Below are 26,016 nucleotides of genomic sequence, written 5' to 3' on the forward strand. Positions count from 1 at the left end.
CACAGGGAAGTCCAGCCAGGAACAAAACTAAAAGAGCTTGTATATCTGCTCTTGCCTCAGTTTATCAAACCTTTTCTCCACACTAACTCACATATCTCAGGAGCCAACCTTGGGTTTCTATTTTGCCTGAGCTTCCCAGGGGGGAAGTCCAGGGGGCAATGGAGGGGACATCACCCTGTCCCAGTCTCTTGATCTCTCGACTCTATTGCTGCTTTTCCTGCTGCCATTATATCCTCACTCAATTTTTCCATCACATAATCCTTGCCTCTGAGTCAAGTTCAGTTTCATGCCAGGTATACTGCCCCAGAAAGGAGGAGGGTAAATTTCTTTCACACAACAGCAAGACTGGAGCTGCATGTGAACATCTTTCCACATAGCTTGTACTCTTAAGGTTCCTCCTCAGTATGGATTCTCTGATGTATAGCAAGACTGGAGCTCAATCTGAAAGTCTTTCCACATTCTTTGTATTCATAAGGTCTGTCCCCAGTGTGGATTCTCTGATGGAGAAGAAGATGGGCACTCTGACTGAATGACTTTCCACATAGCTTGTATTCTTAAGGTTCCTCCTCAGTATGGATTCTCTGATGTACAGCAAGATGGGAGCTTCGACTGAATGGCTTTCCACACTGCTTGCATTCATAAGGTTTCTCCCCAGTGTGGATTCTCTGATGTAGCACAAGATGGGACTTATATATGAATGCCTTTCCACATTCCTTGCATTCATAAGGTCTCTCCCCAGTGTGGATTCTCTGATGTAGAGCAAGATGGGACTTATATATGAATGTCTTTCCACATTCCTTGCATTCATAAGGTCTCTCCCCAGTGTGGGTTCTCTGATGTACAGCAAGACTGGAGTTACCTGTGAATGTCTTTCCACACTGCTTGCATTCATAAGGTCTCTCCCCAGTGTGCGTTCTCTGATGTACAGTAAGAATGGTACTCAATCTGAATGCCTTTCCACATTCCTTGCATTCATAAGGTCTCTCTTCAGTGTGGATTCTCTGATGTACAGCAAGACTGGAGTTACCTGTGAATGTCTTTCCACACTGCTTGCATTCAAAAGGTCTCTCCCCAGTGTGCGTTCTCTGATGTACAGCAAGATGGGACTCATATATGAATATCTTTCCACATTGCTTGCATTCATAAGGTTTGTCCCCAGTGTGGATTCTCTGATGTACAACAAGATGGGAGCTCAATCTGAAAGTTTTTCCACATTGCTTGCATTCATAAGGTCTGTCCCCAGTGTGGATTCTCTGATGTACAGCAAGATGGGAGCTTCGACTGAATGTCTTTCCACACTGCTTGCATTCATAAGGTCTCTCCCCAGTATGGATTCTCTGATGTACAGCAAGACTGGAGTTGTCTGTGAATGTCTTTCCACACTGCTTGCATTCATAAGGTCTCTCCCCAGTGTGGATTCTCTGATGTACAGCAAGATGGGAACTCAATCGGAAAGTCTTTCCACATTCCTTGCATTCATAAGGTCTGTCCCCAGTGTGGATTCTCTGATGTACAGCAAGATGGGAACTTCGACTGAATGTCTTTCCACACTGCTTACATTCATAAGGTTTCTCCCCAGAGTGGGTTCTTTGATGTACAATAAGAATGGAACTCAATCTGAAAGTCTTTCCACATTCCTTGCATTCATAAGGTCTCTCCCCAGTGTGGATTCTCTGATGTACAGCAAGATGGGAGCTCAATCTGAAAGTCTTTCCACATTCCTTGCATTCATAAGGTCTCTCCCCAGTGTGGATTATCTGATGTACAGCAAGATGGGAGCTTCGACTGAATGTCTTTCCACATTCCTTGCATTCATAAGGTCTGTCCCCAGTGTGGATTCTCTGATGTACAGTAAGTTTGGATCTCTGACTGAAAGTTTTTCCACACTGCTTGCATTCATAAGGTCTCTCCCCAGTATGGATTCTCTGATGTTCAGCAAGACTGGAGCTCACTTTGAAAGTCTTTCCACATTCCTTGCATTCATAATGTTTGTCCCCAGTGTGGATTCTCTGATGTACAGCAAGATGGGAACTCCTACTGAATTTCTTTCCACACTGTTTGCATTCATAAGGTTTTTCCCCAATGTGGATTCTCTGATGTCCAGCAAGATTTGCCCTAGGTATAAAAGTCTTTCCACACTTATTACTTTCACTAGATTTTTCTTCTGTATGCATTCTTTGATGTTCAATATGAGTTGAATTTTGAGGTGCAATACAGAATTCTCTGAAAGCAAAGTTATTGGGACCATCACTCATGAATCTTTCTGGGTCCATTTCAACCACAGCAAAGCTCACCTCTGTTGGATTCACCTTCATTTCATGTCTGATCTCTCCTTCTAAAAGAAACAAATAGTAAAACATACATATAGAGTGACATATACACATATATAACTCTTATCTCCTGTCCTCAACTGTCAGAACATTAAATGCTTTATATCTTATTTCCTCAGGTAAGAAGAAAAGTCTTCCAATTGAAATGTTCACAATTCATTCTTTGAAAATGCCACTACCTCAAAGCTAAAGAACAATTTAAATAATAAAGGGCCTCCCATAGGATCTCATTGGCTCTTCATAGCAAATCTGGGATTTTGGAGAGGCTAGCTTTATTACATTCATAACTCAGACTCAGAAAGGTCAGCTGAGTCCAAATCTTGTGATATAACTGGGCATGCTCTGCCCACAGTACTAGACAATTCACTTTCAATTCCTTTGTTTTCATTTTCATTGAATTAAATGCATTTCCATTGCCCAACATTCCTTTCTCCCTAGATCATCTCAGAGTGAGATTCAGGATCTGTTTCTTCTTTCTAAACCACCTCCATGTCTGGCTTCTAGATTGTGAGCTCCAGGATAGCCCAGACTGGTGTTTCTCTTCCTTCATATGCTCAGGGCTTAGTTAGCATGGTTCAGAGAACATATTTATTATTTTACCCATGTTTACTAACTGGGCCCAGGGATTATGTCAGGCCCAACCTCTACCAGGATCCTTGCATTCTGGTCTCTCTCCTAGAAGGCAGATGCATGCTCTAGCCTCAGTTGTGTTTCTGTCTCTCTCTTGCCCTTATTTCTCAGCAGTTAACAGTAACTCCATTGGAACTAAAGCAAACCCAATCCTGAAGATCCCAAAGGCTTCTCTCTAAGCTCTCATCTCCCTAAAGTGAGGTGCTGTGGTCACCTGATTATCCAAAAACAGGACAAAGACTGAACCCCAGAGATCAGGAAAGGGCCTGGAACTGATGATTTAGGGAAAGCTTAGCCTTGGATTGATTCCAAGTAAGGTAGCAGTCTTTACTCCTCCTCATGGGCTGCAGGTTAATGGAGAGAAGAAAAATCAGGAAACCAGCTGCCTGGTTCCACTCTACATTTAGGCTCCCTGATCTCAGCTGGGTCCTTACCATGGCAAGGCAATCCTGTGACATCTCCCTCATGGATTCCCTTTGCCACCCACCATAGCAGCCTTCCAAATATTTCCCTGGTCTCCAACTCCCCTGTATGGCTTCCTCTCAACCCTCTGCCTCACCTTCTGAGCTGAGAACTTGGCCTCATATCTCACTGAACAAAAGCTGGACTTCTTTGCAAAGTTCTTTTCCTCCACATCTCATCCAGCTCAGCTGCCTCCTTTTCCTCTCTGACCTCAGGATCATAGGAAAAGGTCATTCTTCTCCTAAAGAAAATCTCTTTCCAGGTGCAAAGAAGCCCATCCCATCCCTAGTCTAAGCCCATCTATTCCTCCCTGCAGGGCCTCCATTGTTCTTTCATCTTCAGCCTTTTCCACACTAATGAGCTAATGACTCTCTTCCTCTGGGCACAAATAAACCATTTCATTCTCACTTAATCTCTTCCTCCCCATGAGATACTGTCCAATATCTGTCCTTGGGTTCAGGGCTAAAGTGCTAGAGATGGCCATTTGCAGTGAGTTGTACCACTACCTTTCCTTGTTTTCTCTGCTGTACTTAACCTCAGAATCTTCAATCTGGGTCTCCTGAAGCCCCAGCCTACCTCCCCCATTAGACCTCTCTAGTGCTCCTCTTCAGAGCCTTCACTCTCTGGATTGGCTGCCTTGGAGTTGGAATCTAGAGGGCTTCTACAGAACTGTCGGCATGCTGTCTGCTCCAGCAGAGGGTGAGCTCATGAGGGGATGTCCATTGCAGCCCTTTAGGTCCACTATATCTGAGCCCAGCATCAAAACAGAGCAAGTAGTCATATAGTTTCTGGATACTAAAGATACTAAAGATGCTAAAGGTGCCCTTCTGGCACCTACCAGAGAATTCCATGTCCTTCAGTCCCAAACACTGCCTTCATAGAGTCTGATCACAGACTGATCCCCTAAAGGAGCAGATAGGAAATGGAGTCCAACAGCCTCATCTTACAGATGAGGAAACTGAGGCTCAGGGGTTCAGTGACTTGCCCAGGGAATCCCTGCTAAAACCTCTGAAAAAGTATTCCAAATTGGACCCTCCTGCCTCCAAATCTAACCCTGGCTTCACCAGAGTACACAGAAGCCTCTGGTCACCCTGGCTCTACCACACTTCTTTTATCCTTCCTCACCTGGGCAGCAGCTCCCCAGGCCTTCTTGCTCCAGCATCAATGGGACTTCCCTCTCCTCCAAATAAGCAATCACGTCTTCTGGGGAAGCTAGAAGCTCTCAGTCAGAGAGGAGGATGGAAAGAAGTTCATCACTGAGTTATCATAGGGGAAAGGTTGGGGAATCCAGTGACTCTACTCTGGGAATCTCTCCATGGGGTTCCCATAGGAGTCTGCCCTCACCCCCTCAGTGTCTGTAATGCAGGAGCCCAGGGTAGGATGTGCCTTTTACCCTGCTAGGGGACCTTGAAAGAGCAATACTCCATTCATCCTGACAATCACAGAGGAGGGCAATCAAGGCCTGCAGGAGGCTTACAGGGCCTCTTGGAGGAGAGTCTCTACAGAATTTAGGGTGGGGAAAAGAGGAGGGGAAAAGGTCGGGGAACCAATCTGGAACCAGAGCATTACGTTCTAGGGCAGTGAAGGGCAAACTATGGCCTGTGGGCCAGATGTAGGCCCCCTGAAATGTTCTAACAGGACCATGCACATTATGCCTAATCTGATGAATACAATGAGTAGGATACAATAAAAATACAAAACTTTGAAAGAGTTGCCTTAGAAACAGACTGACACATGAGTATTTCCTTTCTTTTGTCCCCCTCTTTAAAAATGTTGCCCATCACTGTTCTAGGGAATTTTCTTCAGAGAAGGCTGGACTCAGTCCATAGATTTCCATTATCTGGAAATAAGAGGCAGCTAGAAGGGGTAGGAGCAGGGACCTGGGATTAGAGGCAGGAAGACCTCAGTTTACAGTTAGCCACAAATAGGTCCTATGTGGGTGTCTCAGAACAAGTCACTTAATCAAATCTATTTCCTCAACTATAAAATGAGGATAATTCATCACTGAATTAGGAAGATGAAGGTGAGGAGGAAGTGCCATAATGTTACAGAGAAAACCCTCTGCAGTGTTCCAGGCCAAGAGCAGGTTGTTATAAACACTTTGTCCCTTCTCTCCCTTCCTCACTGGCTCTGCTGGAGGCTTAGGGCAATAGGAAGGAAGACTAAGGACAAACCTGATCTCCTGGGGACACTTAAGAGCTGTGAGCTATGAGTTTATGCTGGTTAAAGAGGAAAAAATTCTCAATAGTAGATCAAACCTAGAAGGGAAGAGGGTGGGAGGAAAATCCTCCTGAACAGTTTTCCCAGATGCGTTTGGAAGACCCAATTCCAGGACAGGGAGAGGAGAGATGGAATTGGCTCTGAGATTACTTCCACATCTGAGATTCTCCAACAAGCATTTGATCTCGTACTTCAGGAGCACCAAAGGGAACCCCCAAGGTCCCATTACACAATGCAAAGTCCTTTTATAGGAGAACCAGGCAGCAGGAGGGCCCTGGCTCTGGGAGTCAGCATAGCAGCCCTCATCCCTTCTTCATGACTGAAAACTGTTCCCAACCCTGCCTCCTTCTGAGGGCTATATTCCCCTGGATGGCAGACTCGGGCAGCAGGGAGAGGGCTCCTTACCCACAGAGAGCAGGTTCTGGGCATTCTCCAGCATCACTTCCTTGTACAGCTCCTTCTGGGGAGGGGACAAGAGGCACCACTCCTCTCGGGTGAAGTCCACAGCCACATCCTTGAAAGTCACCACCTCCTAGAGCAGCCCAAGTCAGAGGATAGTGGGCTGAAAGCCACATCACAATGAAGAGCTCACCTCTGATCAATTACAGGAGGAAACTGACCCACATAGAAGGAAGGGGACCAAAGGTCCTACCCTTTGTCAGTGTCAGAATTAGCACTTGAAATTGAGTGTTTAAGAGTCCAATGGAAGTTTGAGAAAAGCAGCTCTATGATGCTCAGGAAGGAAGCTGAGAAGTTTCTATTGTGTGAAGGGAAATATTTAGGGGACCTCCAGTGCAGCTTTGATCCCAAGGGTCCCAGCACTGGCATGTAGGTGTTAGTCACGTGTCTGTTGCCCAGTTGCTGTGTCCCAGTGCAGCCAGCATCAGTGTAAGAGTAATCAATGTGCCAGAGCCAGAGCTATGGAGGGAGGAACTGGGAATGTAAAAGGCAGGCGAGGGAAGGAGAGAGGACTTTTGTGCATCTCCCCAGAACTAACTGGCTCTCTGGGCTGGGAGTTGCTCTCTGAGCTTTCCTGATCTCATGATCTCTAGCAAGCCCAGCCTGAGCAAGCTGAATCAAGAATGAGCTCTAGAGAGGCTGAGACCTCTCTTTCTTTCTGCCTCTTTCAAATTCTCTCTTTACTAAAAAATGTGCATAAATCTGGTAATAAGCCCCGAGATCGGCTTTTACTTATAACACTATGGAAGGCATGAGAAAGGAGAGAATGTATTCTAGAGAGCTCAAGAACTCAGGATACAGCCCAGGGTAACTTTTCCTCGGAGAAGGCTGTCCTGATCTTGGATCATTTACTTATTGATCCTATTTACCAGTAACTGCTTTTGTCTGGTAACTGCCTGTCTCTTGGTTCTCTGTCTCTTGACTCAGCTCAACATTCAGCTAGCCTGTAATAGGTGAAGTGCAAAATCCAACTCTTGGGCCCTTCATCACTGTTCTAGCCTCATTTCAAGGAATTAGCTAACCTTAGAAGATTCAGGTGAGCCCCAGGGCATCAGGTCTAGTCTTTCTACACCCCAGACCCATCTCAGAGATGTCTGGTTTGCTGCCCAAAGTCAGGGCCCTGACCTTGCACTGGACTCACACAATAATCACTTCTTAGTCTGAAGAGAGGAGGGGTGGGGCATCGCTGGCCCCTTATTACTGATTATTCCAAGCAGGCACAGTGTTGCTGATTATCCCAGCTCCATAACCAATGGTGACCCTCCATCCTATGAAAAACATCACTTACCCTTGTCTGTTCTTTGTTCTGTGTTCCCCCAAACCTATCAACAAGATCTATCCTTCTGCTTATGGTTTGGAGCATTAACAGTCAAGCCCCTGACCCATTTTACTGACAGAAAACATTCCCCTGCTTTTCTTCCTTTGAGAGATATCTCAGTTTACCCTTCGGTTAAATTTCACTCCCCAAACCTACAAATGTGAGCTTCACAATGTTGGTCAGAACATTAGATGTTCACTAATGAAAAGGACTCTGCAGTATTTTTAGGAAGAGACCCCCGAAGGGAAGAGACCATTTGCTTCTTGAACACCTCGAGCAGCAGAAATGCAGGAGGAGTGAATAACTGAAGACAACAGTAGCAGCAGAAGAACATCAGAGAGAGCAGAAAGAGGCTTCTTTTAAAAATTACAGAAGGAAAAAGGGAGGTAGGAGGAAACCTGGGAGGGCTAAAGGTGAAGGCAAAGACAGAGGGGATCATGGGAAGAATCTTCTGACATCCCATCTGCTCCAGGAGAATGCTTCTTGTGTTGGACTGCAGGACTACAGGGGAGAAGAGGAGGTATATACAGAGAAGGTATATACACACGCAGGATATCTGACAGAATAGAAACTTTCATTTCCATTACCTCTACATTCAGCACCTGTTCTGCACTTTTGGGGATTCCCCAAGAGGCAAAAGGCAGTCCTTGCCCTCCAGGAGTTCACAATCCAGTGGGGGAGGGAGACAATACACAGACACATGAACCCAAAGCAAGCTCTGCCTAGGAGAAATAGGGAAGAATGGAAAGAATGAAGGCACTCTGACTAAGAGGGACAAGGAAAGATTGCCTTTAGAAAGTTTTTAGTCTTTAGTTGGAACTTAAAGGAAGTTTAAAGGGGTCAGTGATCTGAAATATGGAGGAAAAATATTCCAGACATGAGATAAAATCATTGAAAATGCCTAGAACTAAACAAAGCCAGATCACAAGATGGATAGAGTGCCAGATCTAGAGTCAGGAGGACCTGGGTTCAAATGTGACCTCAGTCACTTTCTAGCTGGGTGATCCTAGGTAAGTCACTTAACTCTGATTGCCTAGCTTTCATCACTCATCTATTGTAGAACTGATCCTAAGATGGAAGGTAAGGGTTATAAAAAGAACAACCTTTTCCATTTTGAGGCAGTTAGGTGACTGTGAATAGAGAACTAGAACTAGAGACAGAAGGTCCTGGGTTCAAATATGACATCTGACACTTCCTATGTGACTCGGGGTAAGCCACTTACCCCCCAATTGCCTACCTTTTACCTATCTTCTGCCTCACAACAGATGCTTACCATCATAAATTCTAAGACAGAAAGTAAAGGATTTTTTTAAAGTCTGCAGCTGAAGGAATCCAAGAAGCCAGGTTCCCTAGATCCAAGAATACAGACTGGGGAGTAATGAATAAGAAGATGGGAAAGAGAGCTTTGAACACCCAATAGAATGTTTTGTATTTGATCCTGGAGGGAATAGGGAGCCACTGGGGTTTACAGAGTAGGGGAGTAACATGATCAGAACTGCACCGTAGGAAAATCACTCTGGTGGGAGAATGGAGGAGGCCCTGGAGTGGGAAGAGCCTTGTGGGAGACAGACGCAGTAGCAGGTTGTCCAGGAGGGAGGTGATGTGGGCTTCCACCAGGATTATGGCAGTGACACAGGACAAAAGGGGGTGTATTGGAGAGATGCTGCAAAGGTGAAACTGGTCCTGGTGCCAAATTGTATATATGGTAAGGGACAGCAAGGAGTTAAGGGGGGCTCCTTGGTTTTGAGACTAAGGGATGAGGAGGATATAGCTATAGAGAAGGTGGGGGTTCTGTCTAGGTGAGAAAGAACAGTGTGTTTGGGACACACTGAGCTCAAGATGTGTACTTGTCACCTAGTGTAAAATCCCTGTAAGGAAATCTGAGATGAAAGATTGGAGTTCAGCACAGAGATTGGGATGAAAAATGTAGATCTGAGACTCATCAGCAGAGAGATGGTGTTTGTATACCTAGTAGGCGATTAGGTCACCAAGTAAAGAAATCTAGAGAGAGAAGAGTAGAGGGCCAAAGACAGGGCTGGAGGAACTCCCTCACTCTAACCCTAGTGTTACAAGTGTTACAAGATAGGAGGAGCCAGCAGAGAAGACAGAGAATCATAGGTCAGAGAGGTAGGAGCTAACCCAGGAGAGAGAGACATGCCCTAAAACCCTAGAGATAAGGGAAAATCAAGGAGGAGAGAGTGGGCCAAAAGCATCAAAGGCTACAGATAGGTCTGAGAGAAGGAACTGAGGAGGTGGTCTCTATCATCTCAGAAAGAGAAGAGCATACAGGGGAGGAGGTACAGAGGAGGAGGCAAAGCCTGAGAAGATGGAGAAAGGATGGAGACCCTACCTTGACATGGAAGGGGTTCCACTGATGAATGTTCTTATGGGTAAAGGGAGATGGGCCAGAGAGACTTGGTGCCTGCAGTCTACTTGTCCTGAGTGGGAGGAAGCTGCAACTTCTAGTGGGGGTGGGGGTGCCCAGTGTGGCAATTGGAGCACTGGGATAGCTTGGACCCAGGGACCTGATTTTCAGGCAAATGTGGAAGAAAATAAAGAGGTTAACTCTGACAAGTGAAAGATGAAATGCCTGAGGAATCAAAGCTCTGCTCTTCTGAGCACATTAATTTATTAAAGCAATGGATACCAACTGCCTAACCAATAAGGACCAGGACATTGAAATCAGGGGGAAAAGAGACTTATTGACTTTAAAAGAGATAAATTAAATAAGACCAATGAATGCAAAGGAACCAATCAAATGTTGGGCCATCTGCTTTCTAACTGGAGAAAATACTAGGGACTTGCCAAATTGGTATGGGGAAGAGGGAGAGAGGAAGTTCCCTGAAAAGGGTTCCCACTCCTTCCCAATATTCTTAACTAATCAAAAGAACAAAGCAGCAATAACTGATTGAACAATATGGACCCAGTTTGCAGATAAGACCCACTGAATGCCTGAGATGTACAATTAGGGGAAAACTCCTTCCATCAGTCTCAGAATCTGATTGTGTTTCTGGTCAACCTAATCTCAGGCCTTAGCTGAGGATCTCTAAATAGAAGGTACAGGCAGTTCAGTTTTCCAGCCAGGCAGGAAGAGGTTCAAATATTGTAATACGGCTTTCTCCCAATTCTCCCTACTGAATAAACTTTCCTCACCAGCAGAATGTGGACGAATCACACAACTGAATGAAGGGAACTGAGTCAGCTCTAGCACTGAGTCACAAAATGGAGAGTGTTTCCACAATTCACCCCTTGCTGCCCAAAACCCCTCCCTTCCTTCCCAAGAGGGAATCAGCTTAGTAGATAGCACAAGGTTGGCTTGTCCCAGCTTCTTCACACACCCTGCAGGAAATGCTGAGACCATACTTTATGGGAATACTGAGAACAGAGATTTTCTGGAAACAATAGCCATGTCAGCCTCGGCATATCTCCTTAGAGAGGGGGATCTCAATACTTTAGTCCATGCAAATTTCTCTAGCAAAACCTCATAGGAACAGCTTCAGATTGAACAGAATCTTAGAGTATCAAATTCAAAAATATAATCCAGGAGAAAAAAAAAAAGAAATTTCACCCCTCATGCCATGAGGAAGGGGGTATTTGGGAAAAACAAAAGATCAACCATATCAAGGAAAATTATGAAAAGAAGCCAGGATAACTGGGGAACAGCACTACCAGATCTCAGACCAGATCACAAGTCAGCAGTCAACCTAAACCTGAGGAATTGGTAAGATAATGAGATAAAGAAATGGAACAGATTAAAGAAAATAACTCATGTGAAGTGGCAAACAAGCAATTTGGGAGAAAATCCCTTACTTGGTAAAAATTGCTAAGAAAACTGGAATGCAGCCTGGAATTAAGTGAGTCTCAGAGCATAAGCTTACACCATACTCTACTAGACATGGTTAAAGGAAATGTGAGCTTAATATTAAAGATCACACTATAAGAAGGCAGGAGAGAAACCATTCATACAGATCTCACAGCTACAGATGTATGTAGAATATTTTATTTTCTCCCCACTTACAGGTAAAAACAATTTCTAACATTCATTTTTTAAATTGATTTCCAAATAGTCTCCCTACCTCCATTCATCCCCTCCCCCTGAGAGAGTAAGCAATCATCTAGACTTTCCCTGAACAATCAATCACATAAAATATTTTTCCTTATTAGTCATTTTGTGGAAGAAATCTCAAACCAAAGAAAATGAAAGTAAGGAAAAAAGTGAAACATGCTGTGGTCTGAATTCAGGGTCCATCTGGAAGCAGATGGTTTTTCTCATCACAAGTCTTTTGGGATTGTCTTACAACACTGAATTGCTGAGAACAGCTGAGTCATTCATAGCTTCTGACCACACAATGTTGCTGTTATCCTATAAAATGTTCTCCTTCTTCTGCTCATACTTTGCATCAGTTCATGGAAGTCTTCCCAGGTTTCACTGAAATGACCCTGTCTGTTATTCCTCATAGCCCAACACGGTTACACTATGATCACACACCACAACTCGTTTGGCCATTCCCCAATTAATGAATGTTCCTTCATTTCCAATTCTCTACTACCACAAAAAGATCTGCATATACATATATACATATCTTTGTATAAATAGGTTATTTCCCCCATTGGGGATCTCTCTGGGATACATGTCTAGATCAAAGGGTATGCACAATTTGAAAGCCTTTTGGGCAAAGTTCCAAATGGCCCCCCAAATGGTCAATCAATGGACAACAATTCTACCAACAATGCATGAGTGTCCCTGCTTTCACACATCTCTGAATTGATCATTTTCTTTTTCTGGCACAATGGCCAAATTGACAAGGCATGAGAGGGTGCCTCAGAGGTGTTTTACTTTGCAATTCAAGGACACAAATGCTTAGCCAAACTTGAGATAGAGGCAATTATCCACAAATGGAAAAATTTGATTACTTAAAACAGAAAAACATCTGCACAGAAATTTCTGTTTTTCTCAGTTTTCTCAATTGGGAAATGATGAGAATCAGAACATTTGCCCCAGATGGTTATTACACAGATTAATGAAAGCAGATTTGTTGTGAGGAAAGATTATTTAATTGTTATGTAGGAGACTTAGCAGGAAGGGCTGGAGAATTCCACATGGAATGAGGAAGCAGGAAGTGGCTTGCTCTGTCTCTGAGATGAACTCCATGGTGGTTGGGACAAACTGGAACTGACCCTGGGAAACCTCAGAGCTAGTGGAGTTGCACCCTGATTCCCTGGGATCCTGGAGAGAGGCGAAGGTTGACAGCAGAAGACATCAACCCTGCAAAACAGCACTGAGTAGGGAAGTGGCTTGTGATCTGGTGGACAGCTTACAGGCTTCAATCCCTACCTGGCTACATCAGTTCTGGAGGAGTTGGTTCCTGGCATCCTGTAACATCCCTGGAAGAGTTGTGAGATCCCAAATTTAAGCCCTCTTCCCCAGGTCCTTAGCCAAGCTGTCAAAGCCTGGCAGAATCCAGGTTGGCTAGGGATCCTGCCCCTTTTGACTCTGGTCCTGGGTTGTTAGCCATAGTTTACCTAACCCCCTTTCCAATCCCCTTATATTATAATTAAACTGATTCCCTGTGTGTTTTTAGTAAATTTAGGCCCTCATTGTATGTACGTATTAATCTATATTTATTCCAGGCAGGGTGGGGCTGAGTGACAGTTGGTCAGACTTAACTGCCATTTCAGCTTATGGTCTTTCCCTTGTAGTTAAACCTGGTTTCCTGGCTTGTAAAGTTTTTCCCATTGTCCCTTCCTGTCTCCTATCCACCCACAGAACTCACATTTTAATATTTAAGCCTACTTCCCTGGTTTTCACCCTAACAGATTTTTAGGAGAACATAATGCACTCCAGTTTGTCTGTATCCCAGGTCTTTGCCATTGAGCTGGATGCCTTTCTGACAAGCCCAGGATGTCTCAGGACCTCCCTAACCCTATTAGGGTCTCTAACTCTAACTCTAAAACTCCCAGGGTCTTCCAGAGACTCTTTCCTTTCTCTTCAGCCTGTCCAACAAGGGAAGGACTAGACCAGTGAGGAATTCTACTGAACAGAGAAGGAATGGACCCAGCTGCTGACTCTTGTATAAACAGCTCTGCTCAAGAACATTCAAAGGTCCTCTTCTAAGAAAAAGGCCCCATTTCTGTGTGAGAGCCCTTCCTGGGCTCACACCAAATTCCTTAGACTCTCTCTGGGTCAGGGAGCTCAGCAGCAGAAGGCCATTGGGGGTGGGGTCACACTCTGGAATGGATACAAACAGGGGAGCTCTCTGGGTGCTTCCCCAGCTGCTTGAGTTGAGGTTTACAGAGTAAAAGAAGAGGCAAGAAAATATCAGAAGATTGAGGGTATTCGGCACAACCCAAGTGGTCTGCAAAAAATATAAAGGGGAAAAGGTTTTTTTTTTGTTTCAATATATTAAAAGATGGTCACCAGAGGATTGAACTATGTTTGGACATGGCTGCTGAGGGGTCTCCTCTGACATACTGGGTGGGTGGGGCACCTGGAGGGTGTTATAAACAAAAGGGGTTGAGGGAGATATACGATATTCAGTGATGTGAATGTATCTATGTATTCTCCCTAGTTGCAGATGATGGAGGAACACCAACCCCAATCACCCTTGATAGTTTTCATAATTTCCCCTTTTCTCTAACAGTTGCCAAGGGAGGACCCCAAAAGGTTAGGTGGATGGGTAACCCTTTTAGGTCCAACCTGGGGTTGGATAAATTATTATAGGGCTTTTGGTTTGCCTTGGATCACATTTGATATCTGACTGCCTTGACTCCCTCCCCAAGGGTCCTGATATAAAGACCACTCAGGAAGGTACTTGTTAAACTCTCTTTATCTATAATCTATAATCGGGGATAGGATAAACAGGATAAGGAATGGGGATTGGGAATCCTATCAATCTAATATCTATGACTAGTTGACAATCAGGACTGGAGGCTATTGATCTAGTAGAAGCTGGAGCTTTATTCTCCACTACACCTCTGGCCTAGCCTGGCCACAGCCAAACCAGAGAATAGTGACTGCTACTGATGCAGCTGTGTTGGTGATCTTATTCTCTCAGCTTTCTCACTGCCAGTGTTTGGTGATGCACTAGCTCTCACAGTCTTCAGGAAATATTCAGATTCTTCCTACCCTCTTCTTCTTAGACCTCCCTGCCTCCCTTCACTACCCACAGACCCAGAGACCTAAAGAGATAGAAAGACCCAGAGATCTGAAGACCTAAAGAGCCCAAAGATCCAAGAGCAAAAGACCAAAAGACCCCTTTCAAGTGGCTGTCAGGGGAATTTATACTGCCAGACCAACCAACTTTTGCCTCTGGCTCACAGCACCTGGGAACATTCCATGTCTTCCAACTGCCTTCCCTTGTCATTCAAGGTGGCATCCATCATTTCCCAGGATTAGAATATAACAAGGGTGGCAGATGGCTTCTCCCTTCCTTTGTGCTGAGCAGTGCTGGGCACATACCAGGGTGTTCCTCTAGACTGGCTGAATTGGGGTAAGAAAGTGGGAAAGAGGAAGGAGCCAGAGAGACCAGGAAGACTAGAGCACTTGAGGCAGAAGTCAGGGAGCAGCACCAGGGGACAATGTCTTCCCTGAGGATGGCACAGACCAGGGGACACACTCGGGCTCTGCTCCAGACCAGACTCAAGAGGGAACAGGTGAAAAGAAGTAGAGGAAGAGGGTGTGAGTGATTTCAGGCAAGCAGAGAGAGCAAAAACACAATCCCTAGACAGGAAAGAAGAAGGAGTCAATGGTCATCCTTGGCTCTCACTTGTGCCCAGGGAGATATCCGACATGGGAGGCAGCCCCTGGAGGGAGCTCTTGGGGTCTGAGCTGCCCAAGGACCAAAGAATCACTCCCAAACCCAGGAAGAGAGCCGGGAAGTGCTGCTCCTCCTCCCTTGGATATGGGCACAGAAATGGCCCAGCAGGGAGGAGGGAGCAGTTTCCCAGCCCATCTTGTGTCAGGGCCAGGGAAGGGCCTCACTGGCTGATGGGGCTCTGATCTGGGGCTGGAATGCACTTACCTGGGCTGGGAGTCTGTCCCTCTCAAAGGCCATCCCTGGGACTCCAGGCTCCCTGTAGAGGCAGCAAAGTAGCCCCAATGAGTCCATCTGGTAAAGCTCCTCCATCTCTTCCTAGCCCTGTCTCCCCACTCAGGGTCCTGCCCCCAACTTTCCCCCCATTTTATGGCCCCCTGAATAGAGCTCCAGCTCTTTCCAACAGGCCTCCCTTGGCCCAGGGAATGTCTGACTTCTGAGCAGCAGGAGCTGGCCTGGAGCCCCCCTCCTGGAGCAGACCATCCCCTCTTTCCCCCAGGGTAGAAAAGCCCATCTTCCTCACTGCCTTTGGGCTCACGCTCTGGGCCAATTGCTCTTGGTTGGACCTGAGAAGAAAGCTGCCCTGATCTCCCTTCCAGCTCGTGATCTGGCTCAGCCCCATCCCTCCTGGGACCAGGCCCTGGGCTTCTGTACCATGAGCTGGGGAGAAAAAGGGACCCAGAGGGGCAGAGGTTTTCCCTTCCTCTTCTCAGGCCTGAGGCTGCCCCACAGGGATCCACACGGGGGTAAGGGGCCACAGGAGTTACCAAGGGCCAGGCCTGCCCTCAGTGGGGAGCCTGCTACCAAGTGGGGGGAGGGGTGCAGCTTTCTGAAGGGGCAGATGAGTCCCCTCCCTCTGTTCCTCCTCTTCTCTCCCCTTCCTTCTCCCATCTTCCCAGACCCCCAAAAGGCAGCAGGACCTTGGGATCCCACATGGGATGGGCCCAGGCAGAGCCTCCAATGAAGATGGGATTAACTCTCTCCCTGCCCAATTTTAGATTTAATCACCAGAAGTGTATACACCCCACTTATACTTGAGTGGGGGGAAGTCTGTAATCCACGTGTGCAAAAGTGGGTGAGGAATCAGAATCTACCACATGAGTGAGTGAAAAAGACTGACTCCTTCCTGGATTTTCTGAAGGGACTATCCTCAGGAGAGGCCTCCCCTCTTGGGAGAGGCTTCATGGCTGAAGCCCTTGCTTTATTTATCACCTGGCCCTCAGCTCAAGGCTGAGCCTCCTCTGGCTGAAGACTAATTAGCCCTGCCTGGGTTGAGCCAGCGGCCAGAGCAAGAAAACTTAGCATGTTAGGTTAGATATCTTGACCTATCCTCTCTCTGATTTTCTTACTTTCACTCTATCTTCCTACTAGTCAATAAACTATCATAAAATTCTGACTTGAGACTTTCATTTGGAATTAAGTACTTAATTCCTGATGACCCAACTCTCTTAAATAATTTAGTCCAACCATAATTTTACCCTTTACACTCCAGGGCTGAGGGTGGGAGCTCAAATGCCCCAGACAGGGAAGAGGCCTGAGGGCTCTGCCAGAACGGGGAGCAGGGAAGCATGGGAAGGGGAGCCAAGGGAGGGGCTGGGAAGGCACAGGGTCCAACAGCTCCTGGCAAGGAGGGCAGGGACCTGGAGAGACTCAAGTGTTCCTGGGGGTGGCTGAGCCTAGGGAAATAGGATGGAGGGTTGCTGAGGTCTCCCTAGGAGCTCCCTAGTGCCTGGGATCCTCTGGCAGAGCTCAGACTTGGAATCCCTAAGGGGACCTGGAGCCAGGGAGCCCAAGGCTTGGGACATGATGGGGACCAGCCCAAGGGCCAGGGGGCCAAAGAAGGGGGGCCAGGAAAGGGCTTTGGCTCCTGGTGGGGAGCCAGGGGCAGGAAGGCAGAGCTCAGGGATGCTCACAGAGGACCAGTCTGAGGGCAGCACAGAGGAATCTCTAAGCAGGAGCTGGGGATCAGGACACCTGGGTCAGGAATCTCTGGGCCCCTGAAATGGCCCCCTCTCTCTCCCTAGACCCTTCCCCAACCTCTAGACTCCATCCCAGGGTTGGGATTCCCCCAGGGCCACCACCACCAGGCTGGAGAAAGCCCCCCTCCCCCTGCATTCAGCTCTTTCTTCCCTCCCCCACATCCAAGGTTCCTTCCCTTCCCCCTATCTTCCCTCCTCCCCCCCCCCATTGCCTAGATACAACCTGAGGGAGGTGGGGGCAGCAGAGAGCTCCTGGGGGAGAGCAGGGCTCCATGGAGGGCACTGAGGGAAGTGAGGGTCACAGTGAGGGGCCATCAGGTATTCTGGGGGGATTTGAACCATCTCAGGAGAATTGGGCAGGTGAAGGGGAGTCAGTGCGGGTGGGAGGAGGAAGGAGGGAGAGGGGTGAAGAGAGGAAGGAGGACGAGAAGGAGGGGAGGAAGAAAACCAGGAACAGGGCCTGGATGTGGCCAAGAGGGCAAGGTGGGCCTATTCTGGCAAGAAGCTGGCATAAAGCTAAAGTCCTGCTCTCAGGGGGAGGGGGAGGGAGAGGGGCGGCAGGAGGACCACCTGGGAGCTCTTCCATCCCAGAAGTCCTCAAGTTTCTACTGAAGGCCCCCTTGGGCTGGGGGAGGGTCATGGAGGTCCCAACATGGGGGGGCCCATCCAGCCTCAAGGTGGAGATCCTCCAGTCAGGAAGCCCTTCCAGGGGGCCAGGCCAGGCTCAGGGTTCAAAGACAAAAGAGAGAGTCATCAAAAGCACAGGAAGGGTCTGAGGCCCAGATTGGAACCCAGGGCCTCCCCACTGCAGGCCTGGCACTCTCCCCTGTGCTCCCCAGTGGCCCAGGTGGGGCTCCCTTTGCCAGAGTGCAGGAAGGCCCTGTGAGGAAGGCCCTCCCCCCTCCCCTCAGCCCCACATCCCTGGCTGCAGGGTCTTCCTGGTGCTCTGCTGGGTTCTTGGGCTCTCTTCCTCCTTCCTACCAGCCTCCATTCAGCCCCTGAAGTGACTTTCCTCTGGCTCCCCCCCACCCTCATCAAATCCTCCATGATGCTCTTTGGCACTCTCAGCCCTAATGGCCCCATCCCCCTCCTCCCTGCCACACCTTCTGCCCCAGGTCACACCAGCCTCCTAGAGGGGGTCCATGAACAGCACTTCCTGATCCTGGCCAGAAGCACCTTCTCTGGCTGTCCACCATGGGCGCTGACAGGCTCTTCCTCCCCAGCTCAGACCACTGCCCTCCCCAGCTTCCCTACAGTCCAAACAACAATCTCACCTCCTCCAGGAAGCTCTCCTGAACTCCTCTTCACTCTGCACCCTCTTTCTGGTCATTATTGTCTGTTTAGTCACTGTAAAAGGGAAGTCTTAATCCCTTGTTCTAATTTAACTGGGGAAGAGCTGGAAGATGAGGTTCTGTTACCATGGAGACCAGCCCACAATTAAAGGAAATAGAAACTGCTCTCAGAGAGGAAGTGAGGTAAGAATGACAGTTGGACAGTGAGAGATAAACTGTAAGAAGGACTTTTCCTCTAAGGTTTCCTGAGGCCTAGTGACAGTTGGCTGCTGTAAAATATGAAGGACAGTGTGTGGGTTGGTAGCTGTCCATTGTTTAGTGAGTTAATTAGAATATATATATATATATATATATATATATATATATACATACATACATACATACATACATAAAGAGAAAGAGAAGGAGAGGGAGAGAGGGAGGGAGTGATAGTGCAGGTTCGGCCTGGCTAGTTAGGCTGAAGAGTTCTCGGTGACTCTCTCAAAGGACAGTTTTTAGGTAGTTTATAGGTTGATATAAGAAAATTTGGGTAGGCTTTAGGTAAGTTAAATCTCTCTTTCCTATCTTTCTGTCTTTACTATTTTTTCTCAATTAAAAGAAAAATTTATTAAACTGCTCTCCAATCTCTGTCAAGCTCCTAATTTTAATCCCTACACCAGACTAGAACATGCTTGAGGTGATTAAAGCAGAGGTTCCCCAAAGGGTGGGGGAAAAGAGGGCGGGGAAGCAGGAGTTTGGGGGTCTGGGGTGCAGAGGCTCATAATTACTGAGGCTTGAGGTATGGGGCAGTGAAGTTTCACCGCTGGCTAAGGAGCCAAGGCGGGAAAATCTTTGGAAGTGGAGGAGGAGGGGGGACTCCGAGCTATCTTAACTTCCTGCTTCCCAGAAGCCTCTGCGCCTCCCACCCTGTCTCCCCTCCTCCTGCTCCTCTCTTCCAAACCTCCAGTGTGAGCCCCGCCTCCCCTCAGCCCCACCTTTCATTCCTCTGCACCCATTATGGTCCTGCCTTGCTCCCTGCCCCTCTCCAATAGCTCAAGCGGCCAGCTCTGCCTGTGCTCGCCCCCTCAATTTAGGGCACTCCAGGCTCCAAGGTTTTAGGGTGAAAGAAAAGAGTCCCGGGGCCTCAGGCATCTGAGTTCCATGCTCTTTTCGGTCCTAAGACAGTCTGGGGATGGCAGAGAGATTCATTTCTCCTTCCCCCCATGCTTATAGAAAAGAAATGTGGGCGTGGCAAGGCTCCCAAGTGTCTGCAGAGGCAGGCAGGGAGGGTGAACTAATGGTGGAGGTCTGCGGGAGGATTTCAGGAATGTGCCACAGGCAAAAGAAAGTAGGAGAAAGCCCTGCCCTCTTGGTCCTCCCTCTTACCCAGCCCCTCTTTTCCCAGGTGTCTCCGGCCACGCCCCTCTATTTGTGTCTCTATTCCTGTCCTCTTGGTATGCTTTCTCTAGCCAGGTCCCTTTTGGTCAGGTGTCTCTAGGCTCTCCCTTCTTGCTCTGACCATATTCTAGTGCATAAAAACTTCATAGCCAAATGCAAAAAAAGCAGAAATAATAAATGCCTCCTGTTCAGATCATGATGCAATAAAAACTGTAATCAGTAACAATTTATGGAAAGACAAAAAATTAATTGGAAATTAAATAATCTAATTCTTCTAAAGGAGTGGGTCCAAAAACAAATTTTAGAAACATTCAGTGGTTTAATTAAAGAGAATGACAATGAGAAGACAACATCTCAAAATTTATGGGATAAAACCAAAGCAGTATTTAGGGAAAATTTTATAGTATTTACATCAATGAAAAAGAGAAAAAGCTAATCAATGAATTGGGCATACAATGAAAAAAAAAGGCTAGAAAAAGAACAAATTAACAATCTCCAATTAAACACTAAATTGGAAATCCTAAAAATCAAAGGAAAAATGAACACAATTGAAAGTAAGAGAATTATTGAACTAATAAGAGGAGGGTTTTTTTTTATGAGGGGGAATAAAAAATAAAATATTGACTAATTTCATTGTTCAAAAAAGGAAAGAACATCCAATTACCTGTATTAAAAATGAAAAGAATCACTGCACCTTCAAAAAGGAAAAGGGTGACTGCTCCCCCAATGAAAAGGAAATTGAGCAAACATTAGGAAATATTTGCCCAATTTATGACAATACATCTGACAATCTATGTAAAATGGATGACTATCTATAAAAATTGTTTAAGTCCTTCAGTATTGGCATGAGAAAGTTCTGTCAATTCTTCCTGGATTGGTACAGTCTTTTTTGACTTTGTGGTGCTAGGCACTGTGCAGTTTCTCACTAATCCCATTGGATTTAGTGGTCTCCTTAAACTTGTGGCTCTTTTGTTCCCTTCTCCTAGAATCAGACAGAATCATTAATCATAGTCTCATAATATTTACAATTCATGGCAGGTTTCCATAGCTTTATGGATATGCATTAATATTAAATTTATATTACTGTAAAATAAAAAACTATTAACATTGATTATATGTACTTTAAGTACAAAAAATGAGAAAAAGGTAAAAAGTCAATTATTCTATAAAAAAGGAAAAGCAATAAGAAAAGTAAAAATTCAGGGAAAAATACAATGTTTTTTAAAGTAAAAGAATGTTTAAAAATCAAAATTACATATATATAGCTTAGATTTAGTGAAAGGTCTTTTACCCAAAAATCAGATCCATTTCTTGTATAAATAAAACAAAACCTAGACCCCCATAATATAATTCTGGGGTATTGTTTCTTTGTATTTGTAATTAGTTATTCCAACTGATGCTCAGAAATTATACAAATAAATTAATTTATAACAGTTTCAAATTAATTTTCATTGAAACAACACTTGGGGTGGGTACAGTTTCTCAAGTAAACAGTTATACTTGCTATACACATTCAAATTTCTGGGGCTTCAATTAATATATCACTTTGCTTGGATTATAGCAAAAGGAGGGAAGGGAGTATAACATTGTTTGACTTCAGGTAAGAGTCAGGGATTATTTATCAGTGATATCTTTCTTTTGAATCCAAATCAAGGATCCACAAATGAATAATATCGGTTGCAAATCCAATGACTTTTACCTTAAACAGTAATTATTACTAATAGCATTTGAAAGGTTTCCAAGATTGACAATGAAATGTCACAATGAAAAACCATATTGTTACAAAATGTCATAGACAAATTTTCTTTTCAACAATTTCTCAGTGAATAAATAATCTGGTAATTCTTTCCAGAAATACAGAAAAAAGAGTTAACAACTTGCTTGGAATTAAGTTTTCATTAATGTTATTTTGATTAGAGAGGATTAAGGTAGGGGCTGGTTATTCACTTAACTCATTGTGATAGTCAATTCACTTTAAACTTTTAGTTTATAATACAAATCATATATTATTGCAAATAGGCATGATCAATTTTTAACAAATAGCTTTTACACATAGTTTACATTTAAACATATGTTTTCAGTTTTCACAAAGTAAGGTACATGTTTTGATAACATTCAATAACAATATTGTTAAAACCCAATATTTGTATCAGCTTTGCTTGCAACATTATTGAATTACCTTTCCCTTTAACTATTACATTTTGTCCTCCATACTAATCTATTTAATTAACTTTTAAGGACTAGTGAAACAGTAAACACAGGAGGCATAATCTGACTAAGATCTAGTACCTTAAAGCATAGATTTGAATTGAACAATGATTACTATACATTGCATTTTGTAATAGTATTTGAAACAGAGATAACTACTTAAGTTGAGCTAGATTTCTGTAAGTTACAAAATTAACATTAACTCCTTATTAATTTTTTCACTTTACTGAGTTTTGAGTTGGTAAAAACTGTCACTCTTCAATAATTACTATTCCTTCCTGTTTCTTTTACAACAGGGCCTTTGTTTTTACTCATAAGTATAATTTTATTACAACTTGCATGTCATATATTAGATTATTAATTTTATACATTGTTCATAATTAAAATGAATTTTTTATCTTAATTAAATACAAATGCTGTCCAAATTTTCTATATTTATAATAAATTGTATTCTTAAGGCAAATATTATTTTTGTGTTAACCAATTTTAGAAACTCCTATTTACTCTCTGACTTAGGGTGTAATAATTCTTAGTACTAGATCAAAGTTTATTCAAGTTATCAATTAACATTTCAGGGGTTCTAAAATTATTTTTCTAAAATTCATGTAGAGTAACTTAACAATCATGTGACACTTAAACTTATTTTGTCTGTTATTTCAATTTCTGAAAATAATTATAGTCAGAGCCTCTCTCTTCTATGTGCAGAAGGGGTTAAATTATTTTTGAAAAGTCTCCAAGGCTGCAGCTGCTTTTCCCTCTGGCTGTGCAGCCTTATTGCTTTATGTCCTTTAACTCTTTACTTACTGCACTTATAAAATTTGCATGATTATTTTAAAACCTGATAATTAATTACTTTCAAATGAATATTATTTTAAACTTTACTACATCCAAATTGTCCCTGATTAAATTTCTTAACAAAGTTTCCTACATATACCAATTATTCTTTCATACCCCTGCTTAAAGCAGAATAAAACCTGTAGTCTTGCCTCTTTATACTTTAGGACAATTCTACATACCTGATTAAATATTTCTTTTAAATTCTGAATTAGTATTCTTATATGCTTTATGCTTATATTTTGCAAACCTCAAATTCAATTTGATAAGCATTTTTGGCAAATTTTATTATTTAAATCCATATTTCACACACTGCAAATCCTAATAGATAACTTTTTCAATATAAATTTTGTGCACATTTAAAATTAACTGAAATTCCACTTTCTAATTGGTAGTCAATAAATTTATACTATACCAACAGTACTTATTCAAAACTGATGATTCTGATCAGCTAAGAAAGTTTTAAATTGCACTTCTGTACCTCAGTACACAGTTCAGAATCATTGCTTTTCGTGTGAATAAGTTTTTTCTTAGATTGCATTTAGAATTCTTGGTAATTTTAATTAAATATATATCTCAGTATTTAACCTGTTAATAGAATTAGGTGGTGGGATCAAATCTGTCCCCCTTTTTTGTCTTTATGATTTCTGTGTTTCCTTACTTATGGCCAGTGAGAAATGGAAGAAGAAATGTAGACAAATTATCTTGTTGATTCTTGCCTTAATGAGAGCAGAGAATATGATTTCTTTTAATCAATTAAATTATCTTAGAGTTTAAAACACTCAGAAATTCATTAGAGATATCTACTATTGAAACCTTAAAGATTTCATTCTTTGCATTCTGACCAGATAACAAAGATGTTTTTTCAGTAACCGAAGAAATTTTTACTGGCACTTGTTCTAGTCCATGCTCAGTATGATTCCCTTAGAATTCTGGCAAAAAGTTGGCAATGATTTGAAAAATTATCATACTTTGTTCATCTGGAAACTGTCTGTTCACATCCCCTGACCTCCCATTGGTTGGGAAATGGTTTGATTTCTTGTACCTTTGATTTCCTTCAGTAGAAATCTGAGAAATGAGACCTTTGTCAGAGCACTTTGTCATAAAGTGTTTCCCAGTTTGTTGCTTCCCTTCTAGTTTTGATTGCATTGGTTTTGTTTGTGCAGAACGTTTTTGAATTCAATATAATCAAAATTATTCTTTTTCAGTTTCCTAATGTTCTCTATCTCATTTGGTCTTGAATTGCTTCCTTTCCCACAGATCCCACAGGTATACTATTCTAGTTCTCCTAACTCATTTATAATTTCCCTCTTGATATTTTAAGTCATTTACCCTTTAATTTGAAATTGTCTTGGTATTGGGTTAGAGACGTTGATCCAAACGTGATTTTTCCCATATTGTTTTCCAATTCTCCTAGTAGTTTTTGCTAGATAATGAGTTCTTGTCCCAAACACTGGCATCTTTGGGAGCTTGCTGAGGTCATTTACCCCTAGTCTAATCCATTGATCCACCATGACCACTGCCTTATGGTACAGCTAGGCCTCCATCCTTCCCATTTTTTTCATTCATTCCCTTGATATTCTTGACCTTTTGTTCTTTCAGATGAATTTTGTTATTATTTTTTCTAGTTCTATAAAACAGTTTTTCTGAAGTTTGATAGGCATGGCACTGAATAAGTTAATTTGGGTAGGATTGTCATTTTTATTCTATTAGCTTAGAACTAGCTCCTACCCAGGAGCATTTAATGGTTTTCCAGTTTACATCTAGTTTTAATTGTGTGAAAAGTGTTTTTCAGTTGTGTTCATATAATTCTTGAGTTTGTCTTGGCAGATAGCTTCTGAAATATTTTATAATGTCTAGAGCAGTGATGGGCAAACTTTTTAAAGAGGGGGCCAAAGGAAAGGAAATGCTCATCTGTCAGTCTATTTCTAAGGCAACTCTTTCAGAGTTTCATTGTATTGTATCCTACTCATTGTATTCATCAGATTAGGAATAATGTCGCCTGGCTAGATAGAACATTTCAGGGGGCCACATCTGGCCTGCAGGCAGTAGTTTGCCCATCACTGGTCTACAGTGATTTTAAATGAAGTTTCTCTTTTGAACTCCTGCTGCTGAGCTTTGTTGGTAGCATATAGGAATGCTGATGGTTTCTTTGGGTTTATTTTGAACTCTGCAACTTGAAAATTTTTTCCCTACATTTTTGTACATAAGACTTAAAATATTTTACATTTCATTCACAAGTTATTTTTTTCTCTCTTTTATTTGGAATATTTAAATTTTTAAAATTCTTTTTTCAATTGATTGACACAACTATGTGGGAGGCCAATAAAAGCAACAGAGTCTCAAATAGATAAAAATCTGAGACTTCTCTTTTGACTCCTTTTCTGATCCACACCTTGTGCCTCAAGCCTCAGGTAATTATGAAGTGCTGGCAGGGGACAGCGGGAAAAGGGAGTCCGAGTAGGAAGGGCCCAGATGTGGAGGGGCTTGGCCCCAGCAGTGGGAGGGGGAGCGCTGGAGGCAGAGAGTATCACTCCCCTCCCCACAGGTTAGAGCCAGGAGCCATTTGTAGCATGGACCCTGGCTGGAGCTGAGTTCGAATTCTCCTTTTTAAGAGTCCCTTTGGGGGGACCTCCCGTCTGTACCTCCTAGAGCCCAATTCCTGAATTCCCCCAAAGCCGGGAGCCCCTCCCCTTCCCCCACATACTGGGACTCTGCAGCTGTGTGGGTCTGGCTGGGTCCAGAAAGAAAGTGGGGCCAGAGTGGAGCCAGGCTGTGCCAGGGTGCAAATTTCCTGCCGGATACAATATATCCCTGGGCTGTTCTGGTGTCTGACAGGGGTCAGCTGTGGCCACCAGCTTCCCCTTTGGGATCTTCTTTCCAGCTAAAACGTCCTAACTAGAAGAGGTGTGTGTGGTGGGGAGGGGCAGTACAGGATGTAGTTTTAACACACCCTGTAAGGACCGAGGAGTCCTGTCTACCAACCTCTGGGCCCCAGACCCCCAAACTCTTGCTCCCATACCCTCTTACCCCCTTCCCCTGCCCTTTGGACAACTTCTGCCTCAGTTACTCCAAGCATACTCTATTCAGGCT

The 26,016-nt window shown here is 44.1% G+C and overlaps 1 pseudogene; it reads right to left on the minus strand.

The window, feature by feature from the left end:
• Positions 1 to 329: 329 nt before the first annotated feature.
• LOC123233455 lies at positions 330 to 15,545 on the minus strand (annotated as a pseudogene).
• Positions 15,546 to 26,016: the final 10,471 nt, after the last annotated feature.

This window comes from Gracilinanus agilis, chromosome 2 (assembly GCF_016433145.1).
Source record: "Gracilinanus agilis isolate LMUSP501 chromosome 2, AgileGrace, whole genome shotgun sequence".
Lineage (NCBI taxonomy): Eukaryota > Metazoa > Chordata > Mammalia > Didelphimorphia > Didelphidae > Gracilinanus > Gracilinanus agilis.